This window comes from Monodelphis domestica, chromosome 1 (genome assembly GCF_027887165.1).
Source record: "Monodelphis domestica isolate mMonDom1 chromosome 1, mMonDom1.pri, whole genome shotgun sequence".
In the NCBI taxonomy this organism is placed as follows: Eukaryota; Metazoa; Chordata; class Mammalia; order Didelphimorphia; family Didelphidae; genus Monodelphis; species Monodelphis domestica.
The window spans coordinates 262,026,456-262,035,248 of NC_077227.1; positions in this window are offsets into that span (position 1 = coordinate 262,026,456).

Genomic DNA, 8,793 nt, shown 5'->3' on the forward strand with positions numbered 1-8,793 from the left:
GCACTCCTCTCCACCAATGAGGACAATGTCCTCTACCAATGGGCTTTGGGAGGGGTTATATTCCTCCCTCTTTGCAGTCCCTTACAAAGATCATTTGGGCAGGTCCAAAACCTGTAAGTATATAATAGAACCAGAAACATCAATGTTGCAAAATTAATGATGCTTTTCTTGATGTCTCTGGTCACCAACCCTTGATATTATTGAAACTAAAATAAAACGAATGCACATTAAGAGTACATGCAGTAGATATGGCATTAGGCAGAACTTCACTTGAAAGGATTTAGGATGTAACACACATTTCATAAATACACTTATATTCATAATATTCAAAACATAATATCCACAATTGAGCAATTAATCAAAAACAACAAGCATAAAAAGCAAGGCTAGCCAGTTATCTCTAATAATATCAATATCAAAAGGCTTCTATATAAAATATGACTTGACTATAAGCAGTAGCTTATGTGTTCAACAATTAGTAGACATTGCTATAGCATGAGCATAATAAAAACAAAAAAGCATACTCAAATATGCAGTAATTTGCATACATGGCAGTAAACATGCAGTTAAATTCAATACATATTTCACATGGGCAACCTCTAGCTTTGTTGTTGTAAACCTTAAAATTTCTTAGACTTATAAATGTTGGAAATTTCACCATTGGGAAATTTCATACTTGGAAAATTTCTTACTGATAGTCTATTGGAATGTGAACCCCATTGGTATGGGAGGTTCCTTCTCCTCCCTACTTAAGATTACTTTAGGACAGAAACCTTTTGCTGAACAATGGAAAGGGCTTTGACCTATGCTTAAGCATAGAACAGGAAGTTCTTTGAGTCATAATTGATTTTAGAATTGATACAATAGAGATACTTGGAATGACAGAACCTGGTCTTGGAAATTACAATCTCCACCCTACTCAGTCCTAACAGGATTTAGGAAGGGCTGCAGCATAGATCAAAATTTAATTATTCCAATCTCCACCCTACTAAGGGTAACAGGATTTAGGAAGGGCTGCAGCAAAGGATCAAGATTTAATTATTTGAGAATATGACCTTCAACAGACATGTGCAAAGCCACAGACCTCTGGGCGGTCCTGGGTTAAGGTAGAGCCACTATTGGCACAGGGAAGACATGGACAGTGATTGGTAGATGTGAGAACTGAGGGGAGGGAACTTGGATGGTTTCCTTAAAGATAGCAGGGTCTGAGGACTAGGGGTGGTTGGTTGGAGAGGTTTTGCTTTGAGAGGTTGTGCTCTGAGAAGCTTGCTCTGAAGGAAGCTGGAGGTGGAGGCCCCTGAGACTGTTTCTCCATTTTGGTCACGTGAGTGATAGGGACTGATCTCTTTTCTTTGTCTCAGATATCTAAGGGCTTGGGCCTTTTGGCCCAGCCTAAACAGAAGGGGTATTTAAGCCCTATTCCCTTCTCTTCCCTTTCTCTCTCCCTCTCTCTATCTCTAATACCTTTCTTCCTCCTGTTTGTAATTAAACTCCATAAAAGGTTGACTGCTGACTTGAGTTTTCATTAAGGAATTACATAGCTGAATTCCTTGGTGACCTTAAATTAATATATATCAGTCTTTTAAAGTGATTTCCTTGTCACATTGTCTAGATATAAGTACATTTACACTCAACCTAGACACTGATCTAAGAAGGCTTAGTTCTCTTGTCGCTAAATAATATCTCAGCTCCTTTACCCAAGCTAGTTAGTTGCTATGGAATGACCATTAGGATCATTCTAGAATTATATGTCCACACCTGGGCTGACAACTGTGTCAGGTTGTCTCTTAATATTTTCCAAGTTCTGTGGGCTGAATATGCACCCGTTAGTCTTTTTTGTAGTTTGGGGGAAGAATGGAGTTGCCTCTGGATTCAATATACAGTTTTCTTCACTGGATGCATTACTCTCAGTGCTAGTAGAAGAGTCAAAAAGCCTATAGCTAGTGGACAGTCTCTTTTTATTAACCTTTTCCTAGATTAATATTCATCAATTATCTCCATCTGCTTATTTTAAAGTCCCTCAAACTCTGGGCATAGATGGTTGCTGTGAATAGTTTTGATAGGCTCTCTTCCATTCTTTAGGGGCATTTTGTAAATAGACAAGTTGTCCAATCTTGACAATTACTTTGTGTGGGTAAGCTTTCTATTGATCAGATAATTTGTGATTCCCTTGAATGCCAAGGTTTCTTTTTTTTTATGTGAAAATTTTTATATTTTATTTTTTTCCAGTTAAATGTAAAAACAATATGTTTAAAGAATTTTGAGGTCCAAATTCCCCCTCCTTCCTTCTCCCTCTTCCTTCACTTCCTTGAGAAGGCAAGTAATTTGCTATCCATTATGCAAGTGCAGTCATACAAGATATTTCCATATTAACCATGTTGCAAAAGAGAACAGACTCCCCCCCAAAACAAAACCCCAAGAAAAATGAAATAAAAAAAAGTATGCTTCAATGTGTATTCAGACTCTATCAGTTTTTTTCTCTGAACGTGGATAGCATTTTTCATCATTTGGAATTGTCTTAGACCACTGATTGCTAGAAAGTTAATCACAGTTGATCATTGTATAATAATACTCTTACTGTGTACAATGTTCTATTGGTTCTGCTTAATTCACTTTGCATCAGTTCATATGCTTTCCCAAGTTCTTCTGACAGCATCTTGCTTGACATCTTATAGCACAATAGTAATTCATCACAATCATATACCACAACTTGTTCTGCCATTTCCCAATTGATGGGCATCCTCTCAATGTCCAATAGCAATATTATACAGTGATCAGCTGTGAATGATTTATCCATTCTCAGCAATGCAATGTTACGAGACAATTTCAAAGGACTCATAATGAAAAAATGTTATCCACCTCCAGAGAAACTGATAGAGATTGAATGCACTTTGAAGTATACTGCTTTTCACTTTATTTTCTTCATATTTTTATGCTTTTAATTCCACAAAATGACCAGCATGGCAATGTTTTGCATGATCATGCAGGAATAACCTAAATCAAATTGCTTACTGCTTCAAGGAGGGGAAAGAGGAAGGAAGGGGTGAATTTGGAACTCAAAATTTTAGAAAATGAATGTCAAAAATTCTTATATGCAATTGGAAAAAATAAATTACATTAATATATATATATATATGTAAGGAATGGTGAGTGTTGCCCATGTCACCTCTGTGTGTGTCTAGCTATGACTACAAGAGAAGACATATAAAGTCTCTTCTGTCCACCTCTCTTAAGGGATTCATTAATTCTGCCAGGAAGGGAGCAGAACATTGGCACCAGAGGCTGCTTACTCTTCCCTCCTAAGAAAAAAGGATCTGATCTAGAATTATATCTATCTACACCCCTTCCCCCATTTTGTTAGTCTAGGGCAGTGATGGTGAACCTTTCCAAGACCTTGTGCCATGCCCCACCTCCCACCAGATTCTGGGCATGCTGTCCCCTTACCCCACATAGGGAAGGGAGAAAGTGCTCTCATTGGGCTGTTGGGTAGAGGAGTAGGTGAAGTAAGGAATTTCTTCAGTGAGTATAGAAAGGGGGAGGGGAATGGCCCAAGCACTCTGTTCCCTCTAGCTCTGCCACACAGGGACAAGAAGAAGTGCTCCCACTGGGCTGCTGGGTGGAAGGGCAGGTGAAGTGAAAAAAATGTCCTCAGCACAGGTGAAGTGGGGGAGGGTAGCGGCCTGAGCACTCCACTGCCCTGCAGCTCTTCTGTCTGTAAGCTTTCTACCTTACCCATTGTATGCTCCCATTGGACTGCTGGGCAGAGTGGCAGGGGATGTGGAAAAAAATGTCATCAGGCATGGTGGAGATGGGGAAGGGAGCAGCTCCACACAAGTCTTTTTGGTAACTAACTCTGGAGGAGTTTGGGGGAGGGTGGCACACATGTTCACAGAGAGCACTCTGTAAGCCATCTTTGGCACAAGTTCCATAGGTTTGCCATCACTGCTCTAGGGGGAATGATTTTTAGGTTCACACTGAGGTTTTGATTATGATACCTTATTAGGAAGGAGTTCCTCAAGCTATATATTCAAGTCTTGGCTCCCTTCCCAAAAGCCAGATTCACAATGAACACATAAAACTTGAGTTCAAATTCAGCCTCAGAAACTCCCTTCACTGTGTGACCCTGGGCAAGTCATTTAACTTCTGATTGCTTGACAAAAGAATACACTTTCTGGATCTACTGGAGAAGGAAATGGCAAACTACTCCAGTATCTTTGTCAAGAAAATTTCACAGACAGTATAGTCCATGGGGTCAAAAAGAGTTGGATATAACTAAACAACAACAAAAAGTAGTAAACAGCAGTCAGAGAAGGCATGTGTATATACATACATACATATATATGTGTGTACACACAGATGAGATTAACCAGACAATATACAAAATAAATCAACTCTTCCATTGGAGGAAAGATAGCTCAGCCAAAAGCATTCCAGATCTTACCCAAGGAGTAGTTCCCCAAGTCTCTAGTGAACCAAATGGGGACAGAGAAATGATAGAAGCTCTGATTCTTCTACATGTCAACTTCTTCCCAGAGGTCTTTTCTCCCTTCAGGGACCAAAAGAGAGAGTGGAACAATATGCCTTTTTCTTGGAGCTGAAAGTCAAAAGGCCAGCATCTCTTTTCTCCCAAGCTCTTGCCAACTCCACCCTCTCAATAGCAGTACAGACCATCTTGAAATCATCATGGACCATCACAAAAATTTTCTGTTTGAAGGGGTGAAAAACTGAATAATCAAAACTCTACCAATGGGAAGAGTCTATCCTCTTGGGTTTTGAGCACTGAGATTCACAAATATAAGTTGTACTAATTTTGGTGTCCTAGAAGTATTGAAAAAATCAACAAATAAACCAGAGGAAGATCTCTGCAATGCTGGATGGAACTTCTGTTGATGAAGGAAATATATGGAATTTATGGAAGGAAACATATTCAATCCACATATTGTAGAGAATGAGAAGGTATGGTATGTTTGCATATATGTCTCATAGTGAGATTATTAAAATATCCAGGGATTCTGGTATTAGGACCAGATTTCTGATTTGATTGATGTAAGGAGTGCAAGTGTATCAGTTTTTTGCAACTTTCATTCTTAGAGAATTACCTGGGGAGCACTGAGAACATAAAAGATTTCCTAAGGGTCATATAGTCAGTTTATGTCAGAGACAAGGATTTGAAACTAGGCTTTCCTGACTCTGAGGCCAGCCCTCTATCCAGTATTCTGTACTGCCACACAAGCATAATGTATAAATCTTATCATCAGTGTATAAATATTAATTAAGATGACCTGCAAGAGAATTTTAAATGTTTATTGAATTTTAAATAACTTTAAAAGCTTTAAGAATATTTGAAGTAATATTTATACTGTAGTTGTATGGCCTTGGGAAAGTCACTTAATCTCTCTAGGTCTCAGTTTTTGAACACATAAAAAGAAAATAACAATAGTGCCTTTTTCAGATGGGTATTTTAAGGATCAAATGAGATTCATGAAAAGAATTTTACAAGCCTTAAAAAGTTCCATAAATGTGAAATAGCATTTGTCATAAGGGTTAGAAAAAATTATCTTTCCTTCAACCCTGTGAGTAGTCTCCAAATCTCTTTCCACACCTTTATTCTTTCCTTTTGCATCACTTTTCCATAATTTCGTTCATTTCCACAACTTCATCAGATTATAGATTTAAGGGTTGGAAGGGATTTTTAGAGGTCATTTCATTTTAATCATTTATTTTACAGATGAGGATGGTGAGGTCCTGGGAAGTTGAGACTTGTTCAAGATCACACTTAAAACTCTCCTTTATGTATGTATAAGTAAAGTGTATGTCTCTCTATATTCTACCCCAACATCTGATAATAGTTCTAGACTCATATTTTTAATTAATGATCCAGGATATCCCTGAAAACCTCCAATTTGAAATATCCTTACCAGAATTTTATATTCCTTGTCCCCACACTGACACTTTAGTCTTATGTTCCTATTCTTGTCAAGGTTACTCTCCAGTTTACTAGGCACTCAAGCTCAAGTGGTCAATATTATTTTTTACTTTTTCCATTTCCTTACCATATCTATTTTCTTACCTAAGTTCTGTCTTTTTTCCCACCTTATAACTCAACTCCATTTTAATTCAATAAAGAGCAATTTAAACCCCAATGATTCTGTGCAGAACAAAATAGTAGGTACTAGGGAAAAAATACCAAGAGTAGGAAGGATGTGATCCCTACTTTCATGGAACTAGCATAATCTAATAGGCACATATGATGCATACATAAATTGCCAAGATTAAATAATGTTCTGATAAATATTAAAATGCTCTTCTATGCTCTTTTCTTTTGCCCCTAATTAAGTATAAATAAATCTTATAAGATTGCTGCTTATCTTTTTTTTTCCTGGTCCAAAATAGACCTTTAAAATAGGGATTCTTACTATAAACCTCTTCAGAATATCTCAAAATAATGGAGGAAAAGTATTCATTTCAGTCAAAGTTTAGTGAAAATAAAGATGAAAATTTTTTTTCTAGTGCAAGCTTACAGAACTCCTAAAATCTTTCCACTTGATTATGAAACTCAAACACTATCATTTTCTATATCCAAATATGTGTGAACATTTAAAAATCTCCTATAAGGGTGAGGGTAGTTGAATAAATTATTTAAACTACTTAAATGTCAAGGTGGTAAGCCCCAATACCTTGAATAGGTGACACACATTTTCTTTTTTAAAAAATAAAATTTTATTTTTCTCCAATTACATGCAAAAACAATTTTTAAACATTCACTACATTTTTTTGAGTTCCAAATTATCTCCCTCCTTTCCACCTTCTCCGTTTCTTTTTCTCATCCTATCTCCCCCAAGATGATAATCAACCTATAGATTTTACATGTGCAATAAGGTCAAACATTTTTTCCCATTAGTCATTTTGTGGAAGAGATCTCAAACAAAAAGAAGAAAGCGAAATACAGTATGTGAAATATAGTCTGCATCCATACTCAATCTTTTTCTCTGAGAGCAGATGACATTTTTCATCAGGAATCTCTGGAATTATCTCGATTACTGAATTATTGAGAATAACTAGGTCATTCACAGTTCATCAAAAATTACTGCTAACACTGTGTACAATGTTCTTCTGATTCTGCTCACTTCACTTTGCATCAATTCATGTAAATCTTTCCAGATTTTTCCAAAATCATCCTGCTCATCCTTTCTTATAGAACAATAATATTCCATTGCAATTGTATACCACAACTTATTCAGCCATTCCCCAATTGATGGACAGTCCCATAATTTCTTTGCTACCAGAAAAAGAGCTACAATAAATTTTTTGTAGAGAATCCTTTTCTATTGAACCAATCATTCATAGGTTTTTGACCAGTGTTTCCCAACTTATGTTACATAAATCCCTTTCAGTAACAAATATAAATGTGTTGTGAAATCTCCAGGATATTTTTATATACTTCTTGTGATATTCTTTTAAACTTATTGCCCCCAAAGTTCCAAATTAAAATGTACTTTGTATAATTATAATATATTTTATTCCACCAATAATTATGAAAACTTTAAACATAAAATTATAAAACCAATGATAAAATAATTAAAACTTTCATGTAGTACATTCTATAAGAATGAAAAGAAGTAATCCAGCAAGACCTTGCATAATTACTATTATCCCTAAGATTTCAAATTAATATCTTTATTTTACAAATTTTGTTGGTTAGAAACATTTTAATGAAATAACAACATAGAAGAGGTTTAATGTCATGTAATATTCACATAAAAACTTTAATGTTGATTTTTTTTATTTAAATAAAGTTTGGGAATATTTGGTTCACCAAGTCTTAGATCTGATTCTGCATCTAGTTTATTTGATTTAAAATAAGAATGAACTGAAAGTGCTTGCCCACACAAATGTGAGGTGGAAAATGGTGGGAGAGTTTTATAAATTCTCTTGCTGATTTTTATATTTTTATATATATTTATTTTTATTTTATATATATTTCATGTATATAATATATAATTTATATATATTTTAAATATATTTATATATATATATGAAATTTATATTTTTTAAAATTTGTCACCTATTCAATTAATTAAAATGATAGCTAGTTATCATATAAAATATTTATTTTTCTACTGGCTAATAACAAGCACTACATTAAATGATAAATGTATATAAAGAGTAATTGCTTTTTCTGTTTTTAACAATGTTTGTATATAAACTAATTTTTGTAAGGAAAGAATCTCTTCAAATATGACTTTTACTGTTCTGCTCTTAGCATGTTGGCTACTCTTATGTTGCCAACCAGTCACTGAAAAACTTGCTAGATAGAAGAATAGTAACACAAGTGAAGGATAAATTTTAATCAGAAAAGTCTTGTTATTGCAATGAAAGGCAAGAAGGTTTGTTTCTGCAGAATGTTCTGAATGGTTCATGATAGTTTCATGATGGTTTGTAATGCATATGCCCAGAAATCAGTTTTCAAACACCCTGACATTTGGACATTGTGCTACAGCAACACAAATGTTTGTAATATTTCAATTAAAGGACAAATGCTGATGAAATACAATGGATTACAGGGGTAACAGGCATGAAGCCACTATTCTGGTGCAGTGTACAGAATGCAAATGAAAGTATGCTTATACATCTGTCCATCTATTGGGAACTGGTCTGCCCTCAGATGTCTAACCATTATCACAGTTTGGAAATAACTTGCCTGATAACAATGAGAAATTTATTGAGAAATTTGATGAGAAATTTCAAAGATTCATTGTGTTAGAAAGAAGTTGTCTAAGAGTTTGATGTCAT